We start from the raw sequence: 11,493 nt of genomic DNA on the forward strand, positions 1-11,493 counted from the left end.
GTGTGTCGGAAATTCCAACGGTAAAAGTCCGATGGAGCTCACACACAATCGGATTTTCCGACAACACGATCCGATCTCACATTTTCCATCGGAAAGTCCGACCGTGTGTACAGGGCATAAGAATGAACAAACTGACAGTTATGAACAGTTTTAGATAAAGCCAGTACTAATTACAACTGATGTTCAAGCAACAGGCATATACCTTTCATATTATAGCCTTCTCTTTCTCCTGGAACTTTTATCATGTTTTTGGATTTATAAAACTAACTGATGTCCTATTGTAGGGCCCACAATTCACACTGGAAAGGGGTTAATTTGGTACTGGGGGTTTCATTACAATTATTGCTCTTTTATATAGCATTTTATGTGGACCTAGCATCAGATATATTTTCATGCAAAAATATGTGTAAGCCCTTGTACACACAGTCGGAGATTCCGACGGAATGTTTCCTATCGGACCGTTTTGTCGGATATTCCGACTGTGTGTGGTCTGCATCGGACTGTTCCCGTCGGAATATCTGACGGATCCAATTTTCCATATTGGCGGTAAAATTTTCCATCAAAATGCTCCAATCGGACATACTCAGATCATGTGTAGCCTACTCCGACGGACAAAGTGCCACGCATGCTCAGATCAAATTCCTAGACCAAAGCTATTGGCTACTAGCCTGAACATAGTCCCGTCGTAACGAAATAACGTCATCACGTTATGTACAATCGGATTTTCCGACAACTTAGTCCGACCGTGTGTATGCAACATCACTTCCGGAATTACCGGATTTGGTTGTCGGAATCTCCGACTGTATGTACAAGGGCTAAGTGTAAAGGCCATATACACAGTCAGAAAATCTCAAAATAAATTTCATCCGATGAACGATCTGCCGATTTTATGATTAGTATGCTGATTTTGATAGCCGATTATGAATTTTTGGCAGACAAAAACTGGATGTGCAGGCTTGAAAAGTTTTGTCTGATGTGTCCACAACATCCAATTTTCTTTTCATTAGTACGGTTTTCTGACAAAAAAAATATGAAGAGCAAGACTAGGCATGCTCAGAAATGAAAGAACACATACAAAACAATTCAACACAATAATGTGACTATGAGTACATGGCTTTACACATTCAGGTACTTATTACTTCTCACAGAGAACACAGTACACCGCTGACAAATCCTTCATCTGCTTTTTATTTTAGAGGGATGGAGCCAACCTTTGTTTAGGTATCGTCCAGAGTCAGCAATTACTTCCAGGACTGAGAGGTTGGCTCAGAGATGATCCAACTATGTAAATCCCAGTATTAGTGCATTTGGCTATATTTAACAAGTGTTAAATATAATTAAAACCTAGATTACTTTACAACTTCAGCTCTGGAAAGTTTTACCCACTTCCAACCCAGGCCATTTTTTGCGATAGTCTCAGTCTGGTTCAGTAGGTTACACAGTCATGGGGAGGGCTGCTGACTTGCCAGTTGTCCACAAGACAGTCATTGACACCCTCCACAAGGAGAGTAAGTCACAAATGCTAAAAAGCTGGTTGTTTACAGAGTGCTGTATCCAAGCATATTAATGGGAAGTTGAGTGGAAAGAAAAAAGTGTTGTATAAATAGGTGCACAAGTAACAGAGATAACCGCAGCCTTGAGAGGATTGTGAAGCAAAGGCCATTTAAGAATTTGGGGGACATTCACAAGGAGTGGAATTTCGGAAACCATGAAATCAGATCGATACAGAAGTACAGTTAAATCACACATGTTTAATAATAAAAGTAAAAAGAAAAAACATAGTCAAAACATAGCCAAAGTTCAGTAACCAGAACGGATAGTCAGCCAAGGGATCAATGTAGGGGAACAGCAAGCAGGATCTGGAGCCAGAAAGGATGTTGACCAAGGCGAAGGCAGTGATCCACTGGGCTGAATGGCTTAAGTAGGCAGGACTGACAAGCAGGATATCAACAGCTGAGTAACTGTAGAGAGATAGGAACTGACAATTAGCCAACAGCTGAGCGGCCAGCTCTGAGAAGGAAGGGCTGAGCCCAGCCCTGACAAGGACTACAGTTGGTGTCAGTGCTTCAAGAGCCACCACACACAGACGTATCCAGGACATGGGCTATAACTGTCACATGCCTTGCGTCAAGCCACTCCTGAGCCAGAGACAGTGTCAAAAGCATCTTACCTGGGCTAAGGAAAAAAAAAGGACAGGACTATTACTCAGTGGTCCCAAGTAAATTTTGCATTCAATTTGTAAATCAAGGTCTCAGAGTCTGGAGGAAGAGTAGAGAAGCACAGAATCCAAGTTGCATGAGGTCCAGTGTTAAGTTTCCACAGTCAGTGATGATTTGGGGAGCCATGTCATCTGCTGGTGTTGGTCCACTGTGTTTTATCAAGTCCAAAGTCAGAGCAGCCCTCTACCAGTAAATTCTAGAGCACCTCATGCTTCCTTCTGCTGACCAGCTTTATGTAGATGCTGTTTTCATCCAGCAGGACTTGGCACCTGAACCACACTGCCAAATGTAAAAATACCTGGTTTAATGATCATGGTATCACTGTGCTTGATTGGCCAGCAAACTCGCCTGAACGAAACCGCATAGGAAATCTGTGGGGTATTGTCAGGAAGAAGATGAAAGACACCAGACCCAACAATGCAGATGAGCTGAAGGCTGCTATCAATGCAACCTGGGCTTCTATAACACCTCAGCAGTGCCACAGGCTGATTGCCTCCATGCCACGTCGCATTGATGCAGGAATTCAAGCAAAAGGAGCCCCAACCAAATATTGAGTGCATACTATACTGTACATGGATATACTTTTCAGTAAGCCAACATTTCTGCATTAAAAATCCTGTTTTTTATTGGTCTTATGTACTTCTAATTTTTTGAGATACAGAATTTTGGGTTTTTACTAGCTGTAAGCCTCAATCATCAACATAAAAAGAAAGAAATGCTTGAAATATATCACTCTGCATGTAGTGAATCTATATAATACAGTGGTGTGAAAAAGTGTTTGCCCCCTTCCTCATTTCCTGTTCCTTTGCATGTTTGTCACACTTAAGTGTTTCGGAACATCAAACCAATTTAAACAATAGTCAAGGACAACACAAGTAAACACAAAATGCAATTTGTAAATGAAGGTGTTTATTATTAAAGGTGAAAAAAAATCCAAACCATCATGGCCCTGTGTGAAAAAGTGATTGCCCCCCTTGTTAAAACATACTATAACTGTGGTTGTCCACACCTGAGTTCAATTTCTCTAGCCACACCCAGGCCTGATTATTGCCACACCTGTTCACAATCAAGGCATCACTTAAATAGGAGCTGCTTGACACAGTAAGGTCCACTAGAAGATCCTTAAAAGCTACACATCATGCCGAGACCCAAAGAAATTCAGGAACAATTGAGAAAGAAAGTAATTGAGATCTATCAGTCTGGAAAGGGTTATAAAGCCATTTCCAAAGCTTTGGGAATCCAGCGAACCACAGTGAGAGCCATTATCCACAAATGGCGAAGACATGGAACAGTGGTGAACCTTCCCAGGAGTGGCCGGCCGCCCAAAATTACCCCAAGAGCGCAGCGACGACTCATCCAAGAGGTCACAAAAGACCCCACAACAACGCCCAAGGAACTGCAGGCCTCACTTGCCTCAGTTAAGGTCAGCGTTCATGCCTCCACCATCAGGAAAAGACTGGGCAAAAATGGCCTGCATGGCAGAGTTCCAAGGAGAAAACCACTGCTGAGCAAAAAGAACATCAAAGCTCGTCTCAATTTCTCCACAACACATCTTGATGATCCCCAAGACTTTTGGGACAACATTCTGTGGACCGATGAGACAAAAGTGGAACTCTTTGGAAGGTGTGTGTCCAAGTATATCTGGTGTAGAAGGAACACTGCATTTCATAAAAATAACATTATACCAACAGTAAAATATGGTGGTGGTAGTGTGATGGTCTGGGGCTGTTTTGCTGCTTCAGGACCTGGAAGACTTGCCGTGATAAAAGGAACTATGAATTCTGCTGTCTACCAAGAGATCCTGAAGGAGAATGTCCGACCATCTGTTCGTGTACTCAAGCTGAAACGAACTTGGGTTCTGCAGCAGGACAATGATCCTAAACACACCAGCAAGTCCACCACCGAATGGCTGAAGAAAAACAAAATGAAGACTTTGGAGTGGCCTAGCCAAAGTCCTGACCTGAATCCTATTGAGATGTTGTGGTATGACCTTAAAAAGGCCGTTCATGCTCGAAAACCCTCTAATGTAACTGAATTAGGACAATTCTGCAAAGATGAGTGGGCCAAAATTCCTCCAGGACGCTGTAAAAGCCTCATTGCACGTTATCGCAAACGCTTGGTTGCAGTTGTTGCTGCTAAGGGTGGCCCAACCAGTTATTAGGTTTAGGGGGCAATCACTTTTTCACACAGGGCCATGATGGTTTGGATTTTTTTTCACCTTTAATAATAAACACCTTAATTTACAAATTGCATTTTGTGTTTACTTGTGTTGTCCTTGACTATTGTTTAAATTGGTTTTATGTTCCGAAACACTTAAGTGTGACAAACATGCAAAGGAACAGGAAATGAGGAAGGGGGCAAACACTTTTTCACACCACTGTATATGTGTTTCACTTTTTTGATTTAATTACTGAAATACTGTCAATTAACTTTTTGATGATATTCTATTTTTTTGAGATGTACCTGTATCTGCAGCCATCTCCCCTCTACATTTATATAAAACAAGGGATAATATCTGCGCTAGGATGTATCATGAATATCGAACAATGAATAAAAGCAGCTGGCAAAAAATAAATTAATTGCAGTGTATTTTAAAAAGTAGTTAAGTCCATATGCAGCGCTGGGGGTAAGAGACAGATGAAGAGACGGTGGATACAGGTGAACATGGAAATGAAGAACCTCTCACCAACTTCAGTGCATAATAAACACACACCACTGTGCTGACAATATATCTTCTTACCAGAAACAGATGAAAAACAAGCATATGGTATGTGACTCATCCAAACAAGCAGGTAACATCATCTACGGTCACCACAATCAAAACACAATCAAATCAAATCACAATCAAACATTACTTACCTATAATGAAGTATGTCCCACAATGCGCACGCTGCTGGATTCCATAGAAATCTTCACTGCAGGGATGCCCGTCCTCTTCCTGCTGCTCAACTTCCAGCGCTGTGGAGGTTAACAGCTTTGGGTTTACATCCTCAACTGCACTAAAGATGATCCCATGGGGACATCCCCCATCCCTGCCCTCTCTTCCAGTGATAAAAGTTCTTTCACTGATTATACTGCCTGTAACATGATCTGTGAATGGAGGAGAGTCTGATCACTCACAGGATTCTCTTCCCCATTTACAGATCATATTATCAGTGAAAGAATAGAAAGTGACAGTGCAGCGCTTATAATATTATAAACAAACACATCAACATATGTATAAACATAAAGTGTTAAAATCAGTGACACCCAAAACAACTGTAAATAAATAAATAAAAATAATACAATCAAACCACAATAGTCCTTATAAAGTGCTTGCAGTGCAAAAAAAAAGTCCCAAAAGCAGCATATAAATAAACGCCAATCTTCTTCTTCAGAAAATTCATGCATAAATTCTAAAGTGCAAGTATAATCCACTCTGTCAACAGCAGTGCGCCAAACCTCCACCTCCTAAATGCACTCACCAGATAGATGAGATAGTAAGGCATATACACATCCAACCTAAGTCGCCAGGTAGTCTTCGGAATCCAAATCTCAGATGGCGGTGACCATTCTTCTGCATATAAAGCTCACACCACGGGGCCCAAACAAGAAAAGTATATAGTGTAGTATTTTATTTTAAAAAATGGGCAAGAACATACAAAAGCGATCCATATAGAATGTATAAAATAAACAGCGCAAACTCACATCAACTGTCCCTGATTTTGAAAGACTATCCCTGATTTTGAAAGACTATCCCTGATTTGGAACAGAGTCCCCCTGTCCCTCTTTCCTCCTCATTTGTCCCTCATTTTGGTCTGATTTATATTTAGATTTGTATATAAAATGCCCTATTTATCTTTCAAGTGTTTCCCAGTGCTAAACCTTTCATTCAAATTCAAAATTGCTGCATTTGTAAATGTCAAAATCCAGTATAAATAGTAATGAAAAAAAAAGCACTTGTGGGTCTAACCAGGACTGCTGATAGGAGGGGACCACCAGTCCTCTTGTAGGGGGGCCAAGCACACAGGGGGGCCCACACAGGGAGGGGAATTAGTGATGGACAACAATTACAGATCTTTTCCTCCAGCAGCTGGAAGCAGGTCTCTCCCCTTCTCCCTGCTGCCAGCTTTTATCTGCTGAGAAAGAGACAGTCGTCCCGCACTATTCCTTCTACCTGTAAGCCCCACCATGTTAGCTCTGCTGGGTGAGTTTGTTACCTCTGTAACTTTGTTTCTCTCCTTGCAGTTCCCCTCCTCTCATCTTCTCTGTCTCTCTGATCCCAGGGGCTCCTACTGCCCAGCCTGTATATTTTTTTCATCCCATCTTCATTTATACTTATTAACTCAGTTTTATCTTTTAGATTTAGCAGGAATTCTGTGAGTTATATTGAATTTGTGTTTGCTAATAATGATATTATTGTATTTTTAGAGAAATAAATATATAGCTTTAAAATTGTCTTCTATTCATTTGTTCTGTGTGTTTAGCTGGTAGCCCGAAGCTCAGCTTTATTACATTTTTCAAAGTTAGGTTGTGTCTTATGCAAACCTCAAAGGAAAAATTTTGCATAACCCCACAAGATTTAGAAAGCCATCCTGACCACCAGTAAAATGACTGCAAAGAAAGTAACATTTTGATACGACAGCCTAAAAGATTTACACAAATTTGGCACAAGTGAAGATCAATTTTAGAATATTCATGAACCCGAAGATTCTCTTTCCAAAATGGACTTAAAAGCCTTCTGCAAATAAAAAGTTCAAGCCATAGACATCAACGAAATTTCAAAAATAAATATCTTCATTTGAACTCTTTATGAATGTTTCATGGCTTTTTCCTGTTTCATCTAGCAAAAAATGGGAAATAAGTACAATAAAATACAGCAAAGTGCTGAGAAAGTAAAATTTGCAAAATACAAGCTAAACATTTGCAGCTTGCAAAAAAAAATCTACCATAAAGTGGCTTGTCGCTTGCAGTTCAAAAATGCAATTCTGTTCAATAATTCACATAAACTTTAGGCTGGAATATTTTGAGTATAACTCTTCCTAACAATGAAACTTCTGCTGGAGAACAACTTAGATAACCAGGTACAGCATATATAAAGCCAAAACTTATTTTTTACGTTTTTTTTTCTTTTTTCAGAATTCTAATTTCGTTTGCCAAACCTAAATGTCAGTGTTTTATTTTTGGTACTTTGGATTTTCAAGGAGCATTTGATAAAAGGCTGTCTCTGCCTTACAGTATATATACTTCTGCAATTGCCTGAGCATCGTTAGCTTGACTACCAGTGTCACAAGGTCCTATCTTAACCACTTCAGCCCCGGAAGGATTTACCCCCTTCCTGACCAGAGCATTTTTTTGCGATTCAGCATTGCGTCGCTTTAGCTGACAATTGCGCGGTCGTGTGACTTTGTACCCATACAAAATTGATGTCCTTTTTTCTCACAAATAGAGCTTTCTTTTGGTGGTATTTGATCGCTGTGTTTTATTTTTTTTGCACTATAAACAAAAAAAACAGACAATTTTGAAAAAAAAGCTATATTTTTTTACATTTTTCTATAATAAATATCCCCCAAAAATATATAAAAAAACTAATTTCTTCCACAGTTTAGGCCAATATGTATTCTTCTACATATTTTTGTTAAAAAAAATCACAATAAGTGTATATTGATTGATTTGTGCAAAACTTATAGCGTCTACAAAATAGGGGATATATTTATGGCATTTTTATTATTAATTTTTTTTCTTACTAGCAATGGCGGCAATCTGCGATTTTTGTCAGGACTGCAACATTATGGCGGACAGATTGGACACTTTTGACACTATTTTGGGACCATTGACATTTATACAGCTATCAGAGCTACAAGTAGCCAATTATTACTGTATAAATGACACTGGCAGGGAAGGGGTTAAACACTAGGGGGCGATCAAGGGGCTAATTGTGTTGCCTGGATGTGTTCAAACTGTAGGGGGGATGGGCTCACTACAACATGACAGAGCTCACTGCTCCCGATGACAGGGATCAGTAGATCCCTGTCATGTTGCCAGGCAGAACAGGGAAACGCCTTGTTTCCATAGGCATCTCCCCATTCTGCCTCTCCTCGCTGCAATCGCGGGCCGCTGGTGAACATTGAGTTCACAGGACTCGCTAGGCAGCAAATTCAAAGGAACATACAAGTACGCCCTTTTGCCTGCCCGTGCCATTCTGCCGACATAAATCGGTGTGCGGCAGTCAGAAAGTGGTTAAAGAGTATTTACCATTTTTAAGCCAACTTGGGATAATGCATTTAATATTTTTTTACATATTTTTACATTTTTTCCCCCATTTAAACTTAAAAAATTACTGTAACACCCTCTAGAGTGTGCTAGAAATAGAGTAGGAAAACCATATCCTGACCCCTGCTGTAAATTTGCAAGTCTATAATTGGGTCAGGGTTATTGGAGTTCAGGGCTGGATGACTCTTTATGGCAGTTCTCTGGTGCCTCCCCCTGATTTCTGGAAGGTTGGAGATTCTTCTAGAATTAGAGGATGGGGGTTAGGAGGATCTGCCATGCATATTTATGAGGCCTCAGCCAATTCTCAGTAGTGGGCTGGCAGGGGACTGAGATAACCTCATAAATAGACATGGATAATGCCAGCAGTGGCAGTGGATTGGAAGATGGAAGATGGAGATGCAGTGTTGAGGAGGCTGTCGGTGGTCCTGAGGAGTACCTCCTAGTCTGGGGGGGTTCTGCCTTGGGCCTAGGCTCAGGTGCTAGCATGATCCTGCCAAAGATCCTGCCAAAGATAATATAAGATAATAAAAATTGGAGTCAGGCAGTCGCCAGCCCAGCTATTGGGACAAACCACACTGAGCTAGCTGAGAAATGCTTGCAGTCAGCCATGGAACCTTTTCCTCAGAAACGTCTAAAAGGTTTGAAATATAATAGTATGGTGCCACTCAAAGCATCCTGTATGCCATCCCACCAGCATTCTCTTCTCTCTAGGTGTTGGTCCCTCAGGTAGCAGGTCCTGCTCTATCCATCTACAGTAATACAAACCCCAGGGCTACACTCTATGTGTATCTACCATGTCTCAAAGTGAAAGTACAAACTTCGGCTACAGTACACATCCCTACTTCGCATTTCACCCAGATTGGGCTAAATCGTAGAGGTACAATTTTTCACTTTGAGTGGTTAATACCAATAGTGTGCAACCCAAGGTTTTCTATTACTGTAAACATAAAGTGGAGTTTTCTCAAATTTGATTACAAACATGAAAATACACTGTAGGATTCCGGATAGAATTTTGATATTAAGTGGCCCATGCTATTTATTGGGCCATATCACCTCATCAGGCATGGCTGACAGGAGCTTTTCTGCACAATTTTGCACCGTTTGCTGCTCTGTAATACACATTTTAATTGCCTGGCCTGGATTTCCACTGACTCGAATGGGACTTTTAGTGAAGAAAACCTTATTTTCACATTTTCACAAATGTTTACAAAAGTTCAGGCAGACCATAACTGGTGGAAATCTTCCAATTGGGACTTATTGTGTTAACAACTGTCTTGAAAGGAGTTTTCCCATATTTTGTAGAGATATCTTCTTCCTTTCTGTGAAAAATAAAGTGAAGGTAATTGTCCCCAATGGGACAAGGATAGCAAAAACACAACTAAAAAAAAGTTTGGCTTTAGAGATACTTTAACTAAAGTGAACCTAAAGTCACTCAATAACATCGTTAAAAAAGGGGCTGGTAAGTGGCCCATTTTTTTATGAAACTAACATATAACATATTATTTTACTAATTTAATATAACTTTTGAAGAAAACATCTACAGGATGTTGCAGTAACTTGACTATCCTAAGCACAGACAGCTGCACAATAAAAGCTGTTTTCAAAAGTAATTTTTCATAATTATAACCTTTAACTGAATTAAAATCTGCAGTGGGCTTTCTATAATAGAGCTGGTTGTGTAGACATTCTGCTATATAATACCACTAGGATACATTCAGTTGCACTTTAAGGCTCTACAATCTTATTAGGACAATTAAGGCATTCCTAACACAACCTAACATGAAATTAATAACACATGCCTACATGTCATTATGAAATTACCAGTCTGGACTCCTCCTGTAGGGAGTTATGAGAGAGGGATTACAGTGCCTTGCAAAAGTTTTCACCCCCTTGGCTTTTTACCTATTTTGTTACATTACAGCCTTTAGTTCAATATTTTTTTTAATCTGAATTATATGTGACGGATCAGAAAACAATAGTCTAAGTTGGTAAAGTAAAGTAAAATTTGAAAAATATATACATAAAACAATTTTTCATAAATAGAAAACTGATAATTGGCATGTGCGTATGTATTCAATCCCTTTATTATGAAGCCCATAAAAAGCTCTGTTGCAACCAATTACCTTCAGAAGTCACATAATTAGTGAAATGATGTCCACCTGTGTGCAATCTAAGCGTCACATAATCTGTCATTACATATAACACATTTTTGAAAGGCCCCAGAGGCTGCAACTCCTAAACAAGAGGCACCACTAACCAAACACTGCCATGAAGACCAAGGAACTCTCCAAACAAGTAAGGGACAATGTTGTTGAGAAGTACAGGTCAGGGTTAGGTTATAAAAAAATATTCAAATCTTTGATGATCCCTAGAAGCGCCATCAAATCTATCATAACCAAATGGAAAGAACATGGCACAACAGCAAACCTGCCAAGTGACGGCCGCACACCAAAACTCCTGGATTGGGCAAGGTGGACATTAATCAGAGAGGCAGCACAGAGACCTAAGGTAACCCTGTAAGAGCTGCAGAGTTCCACAGCAGAGATTCGAGTATCTGTACATAGGAAGACAATAAGCCGTACGCTCCATAGAGTTTGGCTTTATGGCAGAGTGGCCAGAAGAAAGCCATTACTTTCAGCAAAAAACAAAATGGCATATTTTGAGAAAAGGCATGTGGGAGACTCCCAAAATGTATGGAGGAAGGTGCTCTGGTCTGATGAGACAAAAATTTTACTTTTTGGCCATCAAAGAAGACCCTATGTCTGGCACAAACCCAACACATCACATCCCCCAAAGAACACCATGCTTTTCAGTGGTCGGGACTGGGAAACTGGTCAGAGTTGAGGGAAAGATGAATGGTGCTAAATACAGGGATATTCTTAAGGAAAACCTGTACCACTCTGTGTGTGATTTGAGGTTAGGACAGAGGCTCACCTTCCAGCAGGACAATGACCCCAAACACACTGCTAAAGCAACACTTGAGTGGTTTAACCACTTAAGCCACGGACCATCTTGCAGCAAA

This window comes from Lithobates pipiens, unplaced genomic scaffold, assembly GCF_037356315.1.
Source record: "Lithobates pipiens isolate NorthernLeopardFrog02 unplaced genomic scaffold, aLitPip1_a1.2 Scaffold_18, whole genome shotgun sequence".
In the NCBI taxonomy this organism is placed as follows: Eukaryota; Metazoa; Chordata; class Amphibia; order Anura; family Ranidae; genus Lithobates; species Lithobates pipiens.